At 45.4% G+C, this 21136-nt stretch overlaps 1 long non-coding RNA gene across 1 annotated transcript; it reads right to left on the bottom strand.

The window, feature by feature from the left end:
* Positions 1-1915: 1915 nt before the first annotated feature.
* LOC135197680 (uncharacterized) lies at positions 1916-19105 on the bottom strand. The gene is made up of 3 exons (XR_010310642.1): positions 18973-19105; positions 2224-2384; positions 1916-2027 (listed from the first exon to the last, which is right to left on the bottom strand). It is a non-coding gene; the product is annotated as an uncharacterized LOC135197680 (long non-coding RNA).
* Between the last annotated feature and the right edge of the window lie 2031 nt (positions 19106-21136).

Here is a 21136-nt window from a genome sequence, read left to right as displayed (position 1 = left end):
TTCCTGCTACAAGACACTTGGTCTCTACTATAGGAGCTGCTGCTGTAGTCACAGCAATTAGGATGGTTACTTGGAAGTTCCAGACCTACTTGGATGAGAACTGAGTGGAGATTTATGGAAGAATTGGACAGTAAAGCTTAGGTAAGCTGAATTGTATCTATTAATGTTTGAAAGTGTTTCTCCATTTCTATACTTTCCTATGAAAACCAGATTGAGTGGAAGAAGTTTATAGAGCTGGATCATGTGCGCCTTGTGGTGGTGGAGGGATTGACGATGAGGAGGAGTCCCTTTAGCCGCAGCTATTAAAGAACAAAATCTTTTAGGTGAGCCTTATGGTTTAGCTTTGTTTTTGTGTAGGAGTATTGCTTGGCATGAGCTCAAATCGGTTGTTAATAATGAGTTAGGTGGTGGAGTTTGGAAACCACTGTCTCATTCCATCTGAGACCAGAGGACTGTCTTGGACTCCTTTCAGACTTTGGCAAAGGCATGTGGAGTAAAGTCTGTGCTATCCTCTCATTCTGTAGATCGCTCTTGTACATTACTCCTGGGTATGATGATCTGTGTTTGATTGTAGAGACCCTCGAGCAGTGTCTTGTTTTTCCAGCGCTCATGATTTAAGAGGACGTGATCGTCTCGGGTCATGCACGTGTAGACTGAGGGTTTATGCACAAAGATTGCGGTTATGATACCGCTGGGTATAATAGCAAGCTGTATTCACATTAGCATGCATGATAGCAGACATAAGCATTCATCAGTATCATCTTCTAGTTCAGTTATTGGCCAGTTATGGCAGCTTATGGGAATGTGGACCACTTTTTCAAGAAGTTAAGAGTCAACTTCAGCTCATGATTCAATGATAGGTACCACCAGGACCAATCATTTATGCCCTTATTCAAGAGTGCTCACCATGGCATGTTAGTGTGTCCTCTCCTTTGCGAGAATATCCATCATGTTCCTTAAGGAATCTGATAGGACTGCAATGGCTTTTGTCTTCTGAACATCATCTGGATGAGTTGGAACAATGCTTTTGAGAAGTCATTGAGCTCATTTCTGGGAGCACTGACCTTGGGGAGGAAAATTTGCTGTTGCTGCTGAACCCAGTCTCATCAGTAAAGCACTTTCTTAGTTGCAGTCTGGAGAAGAAACCATTTTCTCAACTTGCACATAGTGCTGTTAACAAACCATGCCCGCTCCTCCTCCCATTGCACTCCAGAGGAACTTTAAGCGATAGAACACAGATGTTACGATGTTACTCCTCAATAGGTGGACTCGGTACAAAGTTTCAACGACTGACTCCAGCTTGAACTGAGGAATACAAGGAATACTCCTACTGGAAAGCTCAGGTTTGTATACCATGGAAAAAGACAATTCACTTTCAAAATTTGTGATATTGTTAAAAGTTAATAATGTTCACACACATCATTGTTGTATAACACAAATCAACATACTACTTAATTACCTTACCCATTGAATTTGTGCTACAGTGCATTGTTGGTAAACTCTAAAGTGGCTGATATATTATTGGTTACACAGTGCTTGTAAATCACCATGATTTTGGTTTCCAGGAACTATGTTTTGATTGTGTAATGCGTCACTACTGCAATTTAACTCTTGCTGGTTGTCCAAAGGTAAACAAAACCAATTTATGGGTTCTGTATACTATTTTTATGTTGTTTTGTCATATAATATATTTTGAATAAATGTATTTGTTATATATGTCTTGTACAAATAAACTGTAAACCTTTATTATTATTTTCACCTCTTTAAATGTTTATTCAGATTTTTAAAAATGTGTCCAGATTACACAATTTTCACACCAAGCTGCCTTTCTGTAATACCTCACAGAATATCCGAGCATTAAAAAAAAGCCATACCGAATTGCAATAATTATCTTAGAATGTAGAAAATAGGCATATAGTTTTAAATTTACTTTAATGGAATATGAAGTTTGTACAATTTATACATGAGAACCTTCCTCAGACTGACGTAATAACTTAAAAAGTCCATCCTAAAATGTGAGTGATGACCTGAAAATATAGAACACAAAGGTTAACAAAGGTTACCAATCCTATATGCTTTAAGTGTTCTGCTGCACAATAATTTGTTTTTATTTTATGAGAACAAAATACAAAAAATTACAACTCACTTCTATATAACCAAAGTTAATATTCTTGATTATGAAATTGATGTGGCCTACGCACATCAGAATCTTGCAGAACTTACCTAAATACAAACGAGACAAAACAAGCAGACATTTTTATTCTTCTTCTTCTTCTGCAAACTTCCCACCATAGAAAGGAATAAACTGATTTATTAATTTCCAGTCGAGGAAGTACAAACCTGCTGCTCCAGCCCCTGCTCCAAATACGCATGCTGATGGTACCCTTCAAAAATAGATAGAAAAACTGTCAAAAATAGATAGAAAAAAACTGTAATAAGAGAAAGCTTACGTGAAGCTATGATATATTTAATTCGGCATAAGAATGGAGAAAATAGTGAAAATTTCAAGGAACTGAAATAATTACAAATACATATACACAAACCACAATTAAAATCTTGAATAGCAGTCCTTGGCTGCTAGATGGAATTTGAATATACTGTATAAGATTTAGGCCAAAGGACTGGGACCTTTGATGTCATTCAGCACTGAAAATAATGTTGAAACAATTGTTAGGAGAGGATGGAAAGTAATATGGAAGATAATATGAACAGAGGTACAGTTGAAGAAATGGGGCTACTTTGGCTTCTTATCCACGTTACCTACTCCGAGGCGCTAGTACTAATCACCATGTGGTAAATGTAAATGGCAGCACAGGCGGCACAAAGATAACGTTTATTAATATAATTTGTCGACCACACAAGTTAAGTATATCTTAGTTTTACCAGACCACCGAGCTGATTAACATCTCTCCTAGGGCTGGCCCGAAGGATTAGACATTTTTTTACGTAGCTAGGAACCAATTGGTTACCTAGCAACGGGACCTACAGCTTATTGTGGGATCTGAACCACATTATATTGAGAAATTAATTCCTCTGGTTCCACGTTGGCCGAGCCGAGAATCGAACTTCGGACCACTGGATTGGTAGCCAAGCGCGAAATCTACTCGGCCAACGAGGGACTATGTCGATCACACAATATAGAAATGGGTGCACATACAGTATATAACAGTACCAAGAATCTTCCACCATGTTTAGCACTAGCACCCCAGACTAGGTTGATGCGTGGATACCTTTTCAATTGCTTTTTAACCGGATTCAGCTAGGTGCTAGAAATTATCCTATTGTTAAGACCTCAGGTTTGTAGCTATGAAAAATACAAATTATCTTAGAAAATTTGTCATTTCAAGCCTTTCCTAGCCCCCACAAAGTAAAACTAAACAATGAACAATACACACCTAGACTACGAGGTTTATTGGTAGCACTGGGTGATAACTCCGCGTCGGGTATTTCTTTGGAAATTACAATTTTATACATTTAACTTACCTGTCAGATATATACTTAGCTATTTGACTCCGTCGTCCGACAGAAATTCGAATTTCGCGCACACGCTACCTGTAGGTCAGGTGATCTACTTACCTGCCGCTGGGTGGCAGGACTAGGAACCATCCCCATGTTCTATCATATTTTTTCTGTCGGCCATACTGGCAACATCGTTGTGGGTATCTCCGGCTGGATTCGTATTTTGCATCGCAATTGATCTTCGTTTGGACTTCTCGGTGACGTATTTGCATTGATTGTACTGGCATACGCGATTGTGGACCGTTTTTGGAATTTGGTTTGGATTGTTCAACATGATGTCTGATTCTGGAAATGTGGTGAGAATGTGTGTGAATGCGGGTTGTAAAGTTAGGATGCCGAAGGCATCAATTGATCCTCATACTATTTGCAGGAAATGCAGGATGTATGAATGTTCTTTTGGTAATACTTGTAATGAATGCAAGGATTTGAGTGAGGAAGAATGGAAATCTCTAACCTCATACGTGAAGAAGTTAGAAAGAAACAGGGTGAGGAGGTCTTCTTCCAAACCTTTATCTAGTTCTAGCGGGGTTATTAGTAATAATATACCCTCTTCTCCTTTTACTGCCCCATCTAATGTACCTGCTCCTTATTAGAAACAACACAGATTCGGCATCTGAGATAGCGAATCTTTAAAGCCGCTCTTCGGAAAATGGAAACCAAAATGGCGGCCTATGAAGGTAAGCAGTGTAATTATAGTGCTGTGGATAGTGATATAAGTGTCCCCAGTGCAGTGGAGGGGGCGTCTGATTGTCTTCACAACGCTCCCAGGCCTAGACCTCTTTCAAGCTCCCAAGCCCAGAGGAGAAGGAATGTCGAAAGCCGTAAGGAGGTTGTGGAGGATCCCCAACAGTCAGACGTCCCTTCGGCATTTTCTGTATCGCCACAGAATGCCAGAGAACGTTACAGAAAAAGCGTTCTGCGTGAGTGTCTCCTCCTCGGAGAATTCCTCACCTAAAAGAGGGTGGAGATCGGCGGATCTTTCTCGCCCCCTTAAGAGACGTTTGGATGAACCCAGGATTACTTCTAGTCCTGAGCGTTTTCAAGAGGAGGACCATCCAGTAATGAAACAACCGAGGGTAGACAATAATGAAGAGACTAAAAGAATCCTTCGCACTATGCAGGATTCCATCACTTCTCTTGTGGGAGTTCTGTATAAAGACCCTCCCAGAAGGAAAGACGATTTCCTGCCTATTAAGAAGTCTAGGCTATCGAGGGTTCAGACTCGCCATAGTATTTCGTCTTCCTCTGATTTGGAATCGGATTCATCAGCCTTGCATAGGCCGAGCAGGATCCGTTCTCCTGTCAAACGCAAGCACGAGACGCCAGACAAGAGCGTCGAGTTTGCGAGACGTGAAACGTCAGCCAGGCGCGAGCGTCAAGATAGGCGCGTCATGCCATCCAGAAGCAGGACGCCTCCCAGGAACGAGGATCCAGGCAAGAGCCAGGACGCTACGAGGCGCGAGACGTCAACAAAAAGTAGGACACCTCTCAGGAGAGAGTCGTCAGGCAAGCGTCAGGACGCTCCAAAGCGGTTGACGCCAGCCAGAAGCATGACGCCTCCCAGGAGCGAGGTGCGACAAGGCAGACCAGGACGCTTCGAGGCGCGAGACGTCAACAAGAAGCAGGACGCCTCTCAGGAGAGAGTCGTCAGGCAAGCGCGAGGACGCTCCTAAGCGGTTGACGCCAGCAAGAAGCAGGACGCCTCCCACGGGAGCGGCTTCTCCTGATAGAGAATCGGTCAGGAAAGAGCGATCTCCTAACCTGGAACTGGAAGAGATTTCTGAGGAAGAAGTTTCAACTAACGAGGGACTTTCAAATTATAAAGTTTTAGCCTCGTTACTTCTAGAGGAGTTTGCGGATTCTCTTAGTCCTGCAGCTCCTCCTTCGCCGAGATCTCTGTTTTCGAGCACAAAAACCCCGAAATCCTCGGCTTTCTTAAAGATGAAACCGGCGATCTCGATGAAGAAAGCCCTCCAGTCTTTAGATTCGTGGCTTTTATCTAAAAAGGAAACTTTGAGAACGGTTTATTGCTCTCCTCCCTCCAAACTGACGGGGAAAAGAGGCATTTGGTATAAGACAGAAGAGGCGATGGGATTGATGCTCCCTTCGTCGGCAGATTCAGATTTCTCGAGTCTTGTAGAGTCTGTGAGAAGACAGTCTCTCAATTCAGCAAAGGCGTCCTGGAGTATGTCGGAGTTAGATCAGCACCTTAAGGGAATTTTTCACGTCTTAGAGGTATTCAACTTCTTGGATTGGTCTCTTGGAACCTGGCTAAGAAGACGAGTGAGCCAGATTTTCTAGATCCAGAAACTTTGCACAGTGTCCTATCTTGCATGGATAAGGCTGTGCAAGATGGTTCTGGTGAGTTGGCGGCTCTTTTTGGATCTGGGATGTTGAAGAAAAGATCTATTTACAGTTCCTTCCTAACGAAAGGAGTTTCTCCTTCTCAGAGGTCCGCTTTATTATTCGCACCTCGGTCAGAACATCTGTTTCCTTCATCTTTAGTGAAGGATGTTGCGAGATCCTTGTCGGAAAAGGCTACGCAGGACCTTCTTGTACAATCTACAAAGAAAAGTAGACCTGCAGTTAAGACTCAGAAGAAGGTGGCTCGGACTCCAGTGGTGCCCTTTCGTGGAGCCCCTTCAACTCGATCAACTTCGGAGAGAAGACCCTTCGACAAGCGAGGGAGGTCTTCCTTCCGCTCTTTTAAAAAGAGCAAATAGCAGCCATGTCCTCCAAGCACAGGTAGGGGCCAGACTTCAATACTTTCTGGATGCCTGGCCGGTCCGTAAGAGAAGCAGATCCCTGGACTCTGTCTGTCCTACAGAAGGGGTGCATCATTCCCTCGTAGACAGACCTCCTTTGGCAACATCTCCAAAGGATTTGTCGACGAGTTACAAGGACCCTGGACTGAACGAGAGGACTCCTTCAGACGGTGGTGTCGATGAGGGACAAGAATGCTATAGAGCTAGTGCAAGATCCTTTCTCCCCGGGGTTTTACAACCGCCTTTTCTTGGTTCCAAAGGCTTCGGGGGGATGGAGACCCGTCCTAGATGTAAGCGTCCTGAACAGGTACGTGGAGAAAAAGAAGTTCTCCATGGAGACTTCAGCTTCAGTTCTGTCTTCCCTACGTCAGGGAGATTGGATGGTATCCCTGGACCTTCAGGATGCTTACTTTCATGTTCCGATTCACCCATCGTCAAGAAAATATCTAAGATTTGTTGTTCAAGGACAAATCTTCCAATTCAGGGCCTTGTGCTTCGGCCTATCGACCGCCCTCAGGTATTTACGTATCTGATGCGGAACGTGGCCAAATGGCTTCATTTAGAAGGGATACGCATCTCAATGTATCTCGACGATTGGCTAATCCGGGCCAAGTCAGAGAAACGGTGTTTGGAGGACCTACAGTCTACTTTGAACCTAGCAAAGACGTTAGGATTACTCGTGAACCTCGAGAAATCGCAGATGATCCCCAGTCAGAACTTAGTCTATTTGGGGTTTGGGGATTCGGATGGATTCTCGGGGTTTCGGGCTTTTCCGTCCCAGGAAAGGATTGCTCGGGGATTACAAAAAATCTCGAGCTTCCTAGAGAAAGAACGGAGTTCGGTGAGGGAGTGGTTAAGTCTTCTGGGAACCCTTTCCTCACTAGAACAGTTCATTTCGCTAGGAAGACTCCACCTTCGCCCTCTTCAATTCTTCTTAAGAAGAATTTGGAGTTGGAAGAACGGACAGCTTTCGGACACTTTCAGTATTCCTCTGGAAGTAAAGAATCATCTGAAGTGGTTGGATTTTTCCCTTAGAAAAGAACGAGGGCTTGTCTTCTAGAAGTTCGGAACCCAAACCTAATCTTGTTCTCAGACGCTTCAGAGAAGGGATGGGGAGCGACTCTAGGGACAAAAGAAATATCAGGCCAATGGAGGAAGGATCAGCTAGACTGGCATATAAACTCCAAAGAACTTTATGCAGTTCTTCTAGCTCTAAAAGCCTTCGAGACACAGGTGTTAGGTCAAGTGAGGTACAGGTCAAACTTCGGACAAACACCACAGCCGTTGGGCGGCCTATATCAAGAAACAAGGGGAACTCACATCTCTTTCTCTGTTCCATATAACAAAAGAGCTGTTGTATTGGGCAAAAGAAAAGAAAGTGACTCTTCCTCACAAGATTCGTGAAAGGAGAGAAGAACATCAGAGCAGACAGGCTAAGCAGGTTAAATCAAGTTTTCTCCCCACAGAATGGACCCTTTCACATTCAGGTGTGTCAAGCTCTGTGGTCCCTGTGGGGCAGTCCACATATAGACTTATTCGCCACCTACCTATCCAGAAGGATAGAGAACTTTTGCTCCTTAGTGGAAGACCCGAGAGCGATAGCGGTGGACGCCATGCTACTGGACTGGTCAGGCCTAGATGCCTACGCATTTCCCCCTTCAAAATGTTAGGAGTGGTGCTAAGAAAGTTTGCGGCAATCAAGAAGGGACGAGACTAACACTCATCGCTCCCTTTTGGCCGTCTCAAGATTGGTTCACAGATGGTACAGGAATGGACAGTGGACTTCCCAAGATCTCTTCACACCAGGAGATCTTCTCAAACAACCCCATTTCGAGAGGTACCATCAAAACCTCCCCGCTCTCGCTCTGACTGCCTTTCGACTATCGAAAGACTTGTCAGAGCGAGAGGCTTTTCAAGCAAAGCTTCAAAAGCAATTGCTAGGGCCCGGAGATCTTCAACTATTCGGGTCTACCAATCAAAATGGGATGTATTTAGAAGATGGTGTAGAAGAATAAACTGTCCTCTTCCGATACCTCTGTGACCAACATAGCTGATTTCTTGATTTTTCTTAGGGAAGAATCAAAATTATCAGTTTCTACCATTAAAGGTTATCGAAGTATGCTTTCGGCCGTATTTCGAAACAGAGGTTTGAGAATTGCAGAAAAGACCTCCACGATCTTATTAGATCTTTTGAAACCTCAAAACCTTTTCTCCTCGCACTCCGAACTGGAACCTAGATGTAGTTTTTGAGATTTCTATCATCTAGTAGATTTGAACCTCTCTCAACGCGTCGTTTAGAGATCTAACGAGAAAATGTATTTTCTTGTTGTCGTTAGCGACTGCGAAGAGAATTAGTGAAATACACGCTCTAGATTCTCGAGTATGGATTTAAGAGCGATGCGGCAATTTGTTTCTTTCCAGACTCTGTTTCTGGCTAAGAACGAGAACCCCGCTCTAAAACCCTGGCCAAAGAGTTTTGAAGTTAAAGTACTTTCAAATCTAGTAGGAGAGGATTAGAAAGATCTTTATGTCCGGTTAGAGCTTTGAAGTTCTATTTAAAGAAGAAGAATGAACTAAACGGATGTAAACAAAGCCTGTGGTGCGCAATTAGGGATCCTAGTAGACCCATGTCAAAAAATGCATTAGCATTCTTTGTGAGGAGCATTATTACGGATGCTCATAATGACTGCACTGAAGACTCTTTCAGGACTCTCCGAGTGAAGGCTCATGAGGTTAGAGCGGTAGCCACTTCATTAGCATTTCAGAAGAACATGTCTTTAAAAGACATTGTGGATGCGACTTACTGAGGTGTAATTCAGTGTTCGCATCGCACTATCTCAGGACGTTAAAGTAACATATGAAAAAGTGTTTCTCTCTGGGTCCTTTTGTATCAGCCGATACAGTGCTGGGGCTGGGAGCACATAACGATCCTTAGAAAAAATTTGTATTTGTTAAAAATTTTTGATAGTACATAGATCTACCTGTGACGACGTTGTTGGTTTTTTCTGCTGATTAGTATGCTTGCTGGCGTACGGTGGACGTCCGAGCTTGGATCAGTGGGGGGGAATCAGAGACGTCTTACTGATTAGATTGTACAAATGACAATTTGTCGAAAATTGCATTTTTCCTAACTATACAAACCTGAGGTCCTTTAACAATAGGAAGGTAACTAGCGGCAGCTGGGACGGTCGTAAGCTTCGAACAAGGGGAGAACGGTAGTTAACTGCTTGTCCGATCGTGCGCGCGCCCGAGAGGTGAAGAATCACTTTTGCTTTAGGCCCATGCAAAAAGTTGCAGAGTGAGGGGTGGCATGAGGTGGGACTATATGTAAAGGACCTCAGGTTTGTATAGTTAGGGAAAAATGCAATTTTCGACAAATTGTCATTTGTTCCGATACGTAATACAAACCCTCGGTCCTTTAACAATAGGAAGACTCACTTCTTGGTGGGAGGAATCTGAGTCTTTTTGGTGAACAGACTGGTGTTCGTCCAACCCTGGAGTGCCTCCCTGGTCGTAAGAGCAAGGGAGGGGGGATCCAAACCTCTGTCCGATTGATCGGGTGTGCACCGCAGGATCAATGGTCAGACCTCTGGGCCAAGTACTAAGAAGAGGAGGGCAAGCGTATCTCTTCGTACCAGCAGCAAGAACTTGTTCCTGTTTGCAAGAGACAATCATAAAATGATGTTTGTCTCAATTTGGCATCCACATTAAAACCTCCCCCTTGTTTGGAGGAAGTGGTGGATATTTACTCCTATCCCTACTGAAAGGGGTATAGGATGGTGCTCTATTGAGTAGCTCACCTGCATCTCGTCCTTACCCAGCAGGTGACGACCGTGTCCCTCTACCCAAAGGTAAAAGGAGGGAGAACAAAAAAAGATGGGAAGAGGAGCCAGTCACACTCTCATTCCTCATCCATTCTTACGGTCACACCAGGACTCGATGCTGTTCAGCCTGCGAGGGTCTGGGTTAACTACACAACGTGTTGAGCAACCACCACGGTTCCCAAGGAAAAAGATCCAAGGAACTGTGGGCAATATCCTGAAGGTAGAAGGAGGTGCATGCGGTCCGGTTGGACCAGGCGCCTGCCTTCATTACCTGCGCCACGGAGAAGTTCTTGCGGAACGCGAGAGAATGATGAAGAGGCGTCCACAACTCATCCTGGGTGTCGATTCGTCTTCAGAACAGCTCCGTCGCACCTTCACAGGACAAAGCAGCATAGCTTCGTATCGGAGGCGGTGACGTCCATTAGGGAGGGTATTGTGGAAGGACTCGAACCAATCGTCAGTTACCGAAGGGTTCTGAGTCTTCGCTACGAAGATCGGTACGAAATCGAGCGTCACAAATCCCATCCCTTTGTGCTTGACTTCTCAAGAGAAGTCATGCAGTTACCTAAGACGAAAAGAAGGGAATAGTCGATGACTATCCCTCTTCTCGACTTTGGTTATGGTTACAGTACTCATACTGACAAGCTATTAAGACGAAGTAATGATTGCTCTGGAACAACCGAACTAAGTCCGCAGCATAGTTCGTAACTGACTCGGATGCTCTGACAGCTGCCGACTGACTGGTTCGGAATCAGTAGAGGCAAGTTGTCCAAGCATCCGGGTAAGTCACGTGACCTTCGCCCTTAAAGAGTTATGCTGAGAGACCAAACAAATAAAATATTTGTTAGTCACCGATGCCGGACGGCGCGGCGATGATTCTCTTAACTGCATAAGCTCAAAAGGCGAAGTCAATTGCCTTCAAAGACCGAGGTCCCTGATGGCAAGAAAATCTCATAGATGTTGAATCTCAGCTTAAGGAGAAACAACACTATGTGACGTTGAAGACGAAGGTAGGCAATGAATCAACCTACGTCTTCCAGCTGAATCGAGAGAAGGAATCTCAAGATTCTAAACCTGTGCTTACACATGACTGAAAACGCTAACCGCCATTTCATTGCTGTCCGTTGTGCAATGAAAGCGGGGCGTTCTTCAGTAATGAAACACAGGGGAGAGCCGCTTGAAGAACTGCTTCTCATGGGCTGAACGTTTGGAAGTAGAGCTGGCAGGTGTGGGAGTAGGCGATGTCTTTCAATACATCTGCTAATCCGGGGTGAACAATGAACAATTGTACACCTCCGAATACAAGATATTTTGAGGACAAACTCAGATTCCGCAAATCATTCGCATTATCGGGATACGATGCAAGCAAGAGACTATTACAGAATTCTGTTACCGTGCGGTAAACAGAAAGATGAGAGTCGAATAGATATCTCTGTTTAAAATTCTCGCAATACCGAAGACGATGAATACTAGCGTTTCTCAGCAGTAGATGGTCATTCATGTATGCGAGAATCCCCGTTAATCAGAGACTTAAGTCCGTGATTGTTGGGCAGAGATACGGTTGTTATTCAATCAAAGCAGGTGAGAAAGACATAAACAACCGTCTATCTCAAAGCGGCAGCTGATACTGAAATGCCTCGGGCAATTCAATACGCAGTAGCTGTCGCGACCTCGTCATCCTGAGTTTGCCAAGTAATCCTTTCCACGAAGGAATGCGTTCGGCTAGAACCACGAGCATAAAAAGATATGCTCGAGCAATTATATTTAAGCGAAACGAATTTCGGTAAATATAAAAGCTAAAATGGTGTTGTTGTGACAACACCATAAGTATATCAAATTGAAACTGGAAACTCCTGGGAGGTTGCAGGCAACCCGGGTTGCAGTTCATTAGAATACTTTTTCGTCTAAGTCGCAATCCGTAGAATAACCAGGATATGCGCCTACCCCTCGGACCATTCAACTGCTTAGCAGAATCATGTCGCGAGTTAATATACGTAGTATATTTGTAGGATTCTGACAACGATCTCCATCCTAAATTCTTTCCTTCAAGAAAACAAAATAAGGATTGGAGATCGACCACCTTCGTTCTCTATTAAAGAGAGTGAAGGAGAAGTCTTCCTCGAAGGAAAGCTTCAATGGTGAACAGAATACTAAGACGATAGTTCCAGCCAAAACTGATATTCCCCGTCCCGTTCTTCTCTATTCCAGGTTGGTCGCCTACTGTGAGATAGTCTTCTTTCAGGCAGCAGTCTTCTTCCTAATGCTAGAAATTCCAGGAATTCGAGCATAGGCGAGGTTCCCGATAATCGTGTAACATATCAGGGATTCTCGTCTCGCTCACTTTGGACCGTGGTCTCGCCTAAGTGTTTGGAGATCGTAAGAAACTCTAAACACTCTGAATGCGCTAGAAATTCCCGTAGAATTCTAAGCAGTCTGCGAAACCCCCACCGAATTCGTCAAACGATATCGGCTGGTGGTCCTCTCGATTCCCGTAGAAATCGAGAATGGGGCAGGATCCCTCCTCAACGACCGGGGCTTACGTCAGGTAGGACCCGAAGGTCCCCCCTGGTAGCGCAGTCCCCCAACGTGGGATCCTACAGAGAAATCTCTGTAGGATCCTTCCCCTTTCCCTCGTAGCCGTAAGGAGAGAGGGAATGGGGGAGGAATTGGATACTCGCTCGCTGCCCAGTGGAAACTAGCAGTTGGAGAAGAGTAGGAGCAGCCATCGCCTTGCGGCGATGGCCTCATCGAGTCTGGGAAAACGTATCGTCAGGAGAAAACGTTTTTCCCCCGAGGGAGGGTTACGAACTCTCACTGTAGGTAAGGGTCTGCCGCCACTGTGAACGTCGTCTGGGTGGGCTGATCGACACCTGACAGGAGAGAGCCGATACCGTCCTCCGACTCATTCCAGTCCTCGTCGAGGTCGAAAACCTCTCAGGAGGACCGAAGGAGTATTTAAATACGGTGTCCGAAGACACGTAGAAACGCCGCTGTCGCAGTAGAGGAGGTGGAAGTAGCTTGATCGACCGGCCAGAACTGAGAGCCTTCTTGTCCGGAGACGAGAGACTCTGGTTCAAGACAGAATCGTAAGCTCCGATCGCGGCATACCCACCGTCGGTTTGGGTTCCCTCTCGGGCCCCAAAACGACTCGAGCAGAGACATGGGCTCTGCTGGTGGGAGCGGCGATCCTTCCCCCGGTCGTTGTGCTGACGAATCAGTGCAATAACCTGGGTAAAGTTTACTCTGAATCTCGGAAGTTACAGCGTCTTGAGGAGTAGGATCCGTCCCAGTCCCTCCAACAAGAGCAGCTCCCAGGACCCCCTACCCTCCCTCCTTCAGAATGAAGGACCAGCAACAGATCCCTGACGGTTGCCTCCAATCAACTTGCGCGTACGTCCTTGGTTGGTCCTAAGACCAACCTGGCACGTGCGGCGTCCGTGACGGGATCGGAGGGGCGGCGCATCTCTTCACGATCACGTCCTATACCTAGCTCTTCCTGGCGTATGCCGAGGAAGTTGAAGGTATCGGAGAGACAGAACTGACCTACCCCCTCCCCTCTCCCCCTGACGGTCGCCTCCAATCACTTGCGCGTACGTCCTGGTTGGTCCTAAGACCATACGTGGCACGTTCGGCGTCGTGACGGGATCGTGAGCGGCGCACCTCTCACGATCACTCCTAGCTACCTCGCTCTTCCCGTGTAGCCCGAGGAAGTTGAAGGTAGTGGAGAGACAGACCTGACGCTCTCGGGCGCTCCCCCCCGCTTTCGCTGGCAGGACCTTAGCGTAACGTGGGGGGCTGCAGCCGATCACCAACCCGCGTGGGGATCGATCTGCAGGCCTGGCCGTGCCGCTCACCTGTGGCGAGCGGCTCGACTGAGCACGTCGACCCCGGTCCCGTGCGTCAGACGAGCTTGCTGCTGGTCACCGTAATCCGCCCTGGTCCTGTGGGAGCGGCGGTCAGGTGACTGCAGAGCTCGCTTTCGCCGTGAGACCGGTGAGCGTCCTCGCGGCACGTCAAACCGCTGGTACCAGCCGAGGCTGGTACCGTCGGTCGAGGGGACCTGGGGACCCTCTTCCCAGCCTCACCCGTGGCCGGTCAGAGACCGTCACGTCCACCCGAGGTACCGGCTGGTCGCTGCGAGAGCGGCCGCTGGCCTGGCGAGAGTCCACCTGAGCGGCTCTCGACAGTCTTCTGCTCCGTGCCTCGGTCATGACGCTGAGCGAACTCAGGGCGTCTTAACTTTGGCTGCAACGGTCCACCCGAAGGAGATCGTACACTCGGAACTTCTCGCGGCCGAGAAACCGAGCCGGTACCTGGCTTAGCAGCAGAGCTGCCAAGACCAGGCGAGGGTGTACCAGCGGTAGCCAGCACACCCTTGGTCCCCGTCTTCTTCTTCTTCTCAGAAGGGGAGACGGGCCCCGTTCCCGAAGGAACAGGAGGACCAGCAGAAGAACCCCCCCGTCACACCGGAATGTGACGAGCCCTTCGAAGTTCCCGAAGGAGTCTTCTTAGGGGGTAACAACAAAACCCGGTTACCAGCTGGTCGCTGCGAGAGCGGCCGCTGGCCTGGCGAGAGTCACCTGAGCGGTTCTCGCCAGCCTTCTGCTCCGTGCCGTGGTCTTGGCGCCGAGCGAAACTCTGGCGCCGAAACTTTGGCTGCACGGTCTCCCGAGGGAGAGCGTACACTCGGATCTCCCGCGAACGAGAGACCGAGCCGGAACCTGGCGTAGCGGCATCGCCGCTAGCACCAGGCGAGGAAGTACCAGAGCTAACCGATACTCCTCTGGTCCCCGTCTATCTCTTCCTTACGGAAGGGGAGACGGGCCCCCCAGCTCTCCCGAAGGAGCAGGAGGACCAGCAGAAGGACCCCCCCGTCCCACCGAGGTGGGACGGGCCCTTAGAAGTTCCCGAAGGAGACTTCTTAGGGGGGGGAGGCAGCCTTCTTCTTCTTCGGCTTATGGGCCTTAGAAGTCGAAGGGGAAGAGGCAGCAACAGACGAAGATGACACCTTCCTCTTCTTCGTCAGCTCACGCAGACAGTCGTCAGGTCCTCCATCCAGGCCGGAGTCGGGCCTATTGCCGAAGCAACACGGCCCGACTGCACCTGTCCGGAAGGACCTGGGACTGGGGAAGACACAGCCATGGGCAGGACCAGCATGGACAGGCGGCAGGAACCAGGAGCGACAGGAACAGCAACCAGCTCAGGAGCGGCCAGGAACAGCGGCAGCGGTAAAACAACAGAAGGGACCGCCAAAGCCAGTAGCGGGAACCACATCAGCGACAGGTACGGCAGGCCCAGCCATCGCCTCGTAGAATCATCGCAGCCAGCGTGGTACTGGCGGCCGGTCCAGGGGCGAGCTGCTGGAACAGCGGAAGTCTGGGGCAGGCAACACGAAGAAAACACAGGCGGCGGCGGCATACCCCTCCTCGGTACGGCGGCGACCGCCCTAGAAGCGGCAGACGGCGTCACCGACACAGCATGGGGAGTGTAGACCAGCGGGGGGAAGCAGCATAAGCGGCCGTGAAGGTTGTAGTGGAGACCACTCCAAGGTCACCGCCCCAGACCTCGCTAGACTCTGCAGCAGATCGTGGATGCTAGGCACGCCCTGCAGCCGCAGTGGTCCATACCTGTCCAAGGTCGTCTCCCACGGCTGTAGCACCTGCGGTAGCATAGACAGATTAGTAAGAGGGGTTCCCTCACGCACGGGGGGGGGGAGACATGCCCCCACCCCGAACGGAAGGAAGACCCCAAAAACAAATACGAGGAAGCTGAGCGGGGGGGCAGGAAAGAAGACGAAGAATCGGATACCAAGGGAGTCGCGGGAGAGCTTTTCCGACGACTTCCTGGCAGACCTTCGCTTCCCCTACCCCGCACAGCAGTGAAAAGTAATATGAAAATGAAACAGAATACTGCACTTGCGATTCACTTCATAGAACTTAAAGAGGGAAAAATCAATTCCCGGTAAGAGCGGAAACTTGATCCATAAAAATATGATGCTATCATAAATATATGAAACAATGAACAATACTGCACTTGCTATTTTCACTTTCACAGCAATAAATCGTAAAGATAATTCCCGGGTAAGAGCGGAAATTGATCCAAAATTAAATTTGATGCAATTAATAAATGAAAATGAAAAGAAAACTGCATTGCGAATCCACTTTCATTGCATTCTATTCATACAAAATAAGAGGCTCTTGCCGAGCGCAATCAAGCTCTCGGCAACGAACGCACAGGGCAAAAATATAATGAAAAAAAGAGTACTTACATCTTTCAATTACACACTTTCGCCCAAAATACATGACTCGGCGCGAGTGCGCCCGCCCTCGGCACCGAGACATAATTCAAGGGTTCAATTCATGAAAAGAGCGGAAATCGCCGTCTCTACGGCGATAGCTACCATGTTGATTCATAATTAAGTAATGAAAATGAAAACAGTGTACTTACAGTTTCATTTCAAGGATTCAAACCAAACCATTAGTAGAAAACACAATATAAACAAAGCATACGACGATGAAGCGGGCAGAGAGCGATGACGAACACGTCCTTCACACCCGCGCCGAAAGCAAAAGTGATTCTTCACCTCTCGGGGCGCGGCGGGCGCGCGCACGATCGGACAAGCAGTTAACTACCGTTCTCCCCTTGTTCGAAGCTTACGACCGTCCCAGCTGCCGCTAGTTACCTTCCTATTGTTAAAGGACGAGGGTTTGTATTACGTATCGGAACAAACATTTTTTTTTAAATTTTATTTTTATTATTGTTTGTACTTTACTGTACGAATGTTTGTGTTTCGAGTTTGTGGTCGTTTGCAAGAGGTTAGGGGATAACTTCTTGCAATCTTAGAACTAACATGGATAGGTTGAGGTGATCGGGATCGATGTTGTGCTCCTTGTATAAGGTCTTGTCAAGTAAGTGGATAAGCACCCATTGACGTAGTCCTTCCAGGATCTACCAAGTAAGCGGGTAAGACCCCTTTGGCAGAACCACAAGAACTCTTAGCCATAGATCAATATCTCGCTGAGGCTCTTGAGACTGTCTAGACTCCTGGATTGTATTCATGAAGTCTTCAGTCTAAACAGGTAGGAACCAAGGTTTTATTTATTTATTACCTACAACGATAGTTGTGATTCCTGTTTGATTCTATATTTAGCTGTCTCTTTCCCACCTCCAATGGTGTGAATCAGCTAAGTATATATCTGACAGGTAAGTTAAATGTATAAAAATGATATTGTTATGATACAATAAAGTTTTATACATACTTACCTGGCAGATATATACAAAATTATACCCCCCTACCTCCTCTCAGGAGACAGGCGGTATAGAAAAAATATGATAGAACATGGGGATGGTTCCTAGTCCTGCCACCCAGCGGCAGGTAAGTAGATCACCTGACCTACAGGTAGCGTGTGCGCGAAATTCGAATTTCTGTCGGACGACGGAGTCAAATACCTAAGTATATATCTGCCAGGTAAGTATGTATAAAACTTTATTGTATCATAACAATATCATTTTCCGATACTATCTGGGTTGCTTATTAAGCAATCCCTAGTGGCTTTTGTATTCACAGGAACGTTCCTTGCCGTCCTTGCGGAGTTATTGCCTAGAATTACTGGCTTATTTTATAACCTTAAAGCACGACATGACCCATAGCAAGCCAAAAGGAAAATGAGCAGGATGTAGGAAGGAAAAAATGAGAGGACATGTGGCACAATACCTCTGAAGTCCTTGAGACCTTTTGTTGTTCACTTTTCAAGTTCAAATCCGATAAAACTGTACCAGCATCTATGAGTATAAATGTTTTGTGGATTTAGCATGGGAAATGGGCAGTCCGTTTACTCAAGTGACTCTGTAAACATTTAGATGGCGTCAAACATCTGCATTAAGGTGTTTTTAAGCAAAAATTTTGAGAGCATCATGGTGGCAGGTTAGCACTGCGCATGGCTAGATCTTCATTAAACCACTGTTTAATCAGAAATTATGCCTTTACTCTCACTTCAAGACAAGAGTAGAGGTCTTAGTGTGTTGTCTGGATGGGCCACAACTCTTAATTGATGCTTGTAACTGGATTCAAGTACTTTTTTGGAAAGGTGGCCACATTCCAGAAGAGGTGGCCACTATGTTATCGCTCAGTTATTTACCCTAGTGTCAAGCATGTTTGCTCTTTGCATCCCTGCTTCACACTGAATTATAGTAGGTACTACTATACTATTCATTCCATTTTACTGACCTTAATCTTAATATCATTCCAATATGGTTAATAGTACTAGTAATAGGGCTATACCTATAGAAACCTAAGATCACACTTGGCCAGTGGCCTTGGGGGGCTGATAGGCTACTAACCTACTACCTAGTACCTAGGTACCTACCTAGGTAGTGGACGAAGCACTTTTCGTTTCGTTTTAAAAAATAGTGATAAAATTTGATGTTACAATTGGTATGTATATATTTCAGTTAAACATAAAAAGGAGTTGCTACTAGCTACCTACTACCAGACCTAGGTACTAGGTAGTAGGTAACTACCTAGGTATTTGCGTTTTGACAATTGCATTTGGGTAGAATAGGCTAACTTCGCCATTGGAATTACTATTGATAGGTAGGTATGCTACCAGTTTAGTATAAATTTCATACCTACATAAATAAAATCCCTTTCAAAATAAGATCGTTCCAATTGAGCTGGAATCTGCGTTTGTAGATTTAGTATATTGCAATCTTAGGTAAGCAATTAACTAGATCAGCTGATCTCCGGTCTTGCCCTCCATAGCAATGACGAAATCTCTCTCGAGGGCCAAAATTTTTTCTCTCTCTGGCGATAAAATCTACATTTTTATACGTCACAAAAATTCTAAATATTTATTCAAACTCACCAAGCCTGCACCATCTGTAAATGTTTTGGGCCGACTGGAAGTTTGGCCATGACGGAGCTGACGAGCTTTCCGACGAGAGACATTTTGTTGTTACCTTGAACGTACCCTGGGCTATCACTGAAGCACCTAGAATAAAGTCTGAGGAAATTAGGTTAGGGTATTTGGTAAATAACTACCACTTAAAAATCTAATATTATGAGATTGATAAACAAATTAACAATGAATAAGATCAATGTTATTTTTTAAAATATTATATTTATGCCAAAATATCATCTTTGGTTACCTTATCCTATTGGCTCTAGGTACATACATTTTTACACTCGGTAAATATTTACCTCAAGAGACTGCAATATTGTAAGATTGAAAGATGAAAATAAAACTAATAGGAAATTGTTGCTACTTTTCAAATGCCAATTTTTTTATATTATTATATATTTCGAATATCTCTTTTCTACGACTACTCATTTATGTTATTTGATAAATACTTACCTCGATGAGAATGCAATACTAAGAAATAGAAAGCATAGAATGAAATGCATAAGAATGTTATCATAGAACCATGAATGTTATATATTTTTCAAACATCATGTTATGAAATATAAAAGTAGAAATAAAATTGATAATGATTACTGCTGCTTTTTAGATTCTTGTAAATACTCTATAGAGAGGAGAGCTATAGAAGTATACACAACTGGAGTCAGTCATATGCAATGGTAGACAAGTGATTGCATTTGCTGCACAAGCATTTGTTTAAATATAAACAACAACAATTATATATATTAAAATAATATTAATATAATATAAGCGAAATGAATGAATCAGCACAGCAAAGGTAATTTCTGCCATGAAAGGTGTATAAAGAAGAGAGCGGCGCTTATTCCAAGAAGTGGAATTTTAGATTGTAAACAAAGTGCCGCTACAAAAGAAAACACGTTCGGACATTATTTAATTAACCCATACAAAAGTTCGATGCTATACAAAAACGCAATAGGGAATATTTAAAGCGTCTAAAACCCAAGAAGGACCATGGCCACCTTACATATTATTGGCCTAAACGTTCCTGACGAGGAGAGCGACGAGCTGAAGATTACGCCACTGTGAGTACCCATTTACGATTGTGTTCTACCTAGCTATTTTATGTCGTATTCTCTTATTTTTCCATTTTGTATGTTTTTTTCTTTTATTTTTCCCCCATTTATGTTGTTTTTCTCTAATATTGTACACACTTTTTATTGGACAAATAGGGTAAACAACCGAGTGGACTGGCCAACTCACCGACTACCGAGGTTTTGGCCACACTCCGAAAAAGTACTTTAACACGTCCTGACACCGGAGATGGTCATCAGCCATGAGTTGATGGTGGTGGTAACAGGAGCACAATACCTCTACTCTCCTTTCGAAGTAAGTAGGGTAAAACACCGCGTGGACTGGCCCAACTCACCGACTATCACGGCTGGCCACCCTCCGAAAAAGTACTTTTAACGCGTCCTGACACGGAGATGGTCATCAGTCATGAGTTGTTGTTGGTGAGAGAAGGAGCTAAAGACCTCTACTCTCCTTTCGAAGTAAGTAGGGGGAAACATCACAACAGGCCAACCCTCATCACGGTAGACGGGTCTTATTCACTCGATATTTAATTGGTGAAACATGAATACAATTGCAACTCTAAGCATACCATTTAAAAGACTGAAGTTTCGTCAACATATTGTGATATATGAAAGCCCCATACGAACTAAAATAAGCATGTGAGCTCTTCGTAAAATATGTTTTCAAGGCAGTTTTGAAATCCAATATGGCGGCTACGTTTTTCATGGACGGTTCTCATCAGTGACGGCCACCATCTTTCCCCAGCCTTCCCAGCACTCATTTGAACAATGTTAGCGTATGTATGTAACGTTTATTGATCTTACTCAAGATTGCAGTTGTAATCAGCACAATAAAACAACATTTTGTTGCCTATATTAGTGAAAGTATGAAACTTGTTATTCCCGGGGTTATGGTTGGAACTGAATTCATTCTTACCTTGTAATCGGCGGTTTTTATCCTTACTGCCATCACAACTGAAACTCCACATGCTTATTTGATTGTTATTATACACATTTTGGTCTCAGTTCACTCCACATTGCACTTTAAACCCGTTGCTGTTCCTGGTTTCTAAGCGCGC

The sequence above is a fragment of the Macrobrachium nipponense genome, chromosome 21, assembly GCF_015104395.2.
Source record: "Macrobrachium nipponense isolate FS-2020 chromosome 21, ASM1510439v2, whole genome shotgun sequence".
Lineage (NCBI taxonomy): Eukaryota > Metazoa > Arthropoda > Malacostraca > Decapoda > Palaemonidae > Macrobrachium > Macrobrachium nipponense.
The sequence above is the reverse complement of the archived record's forward strand: the minus strand, read 5'-3'. Positions and strand labels throughout refer to the sequence as shown.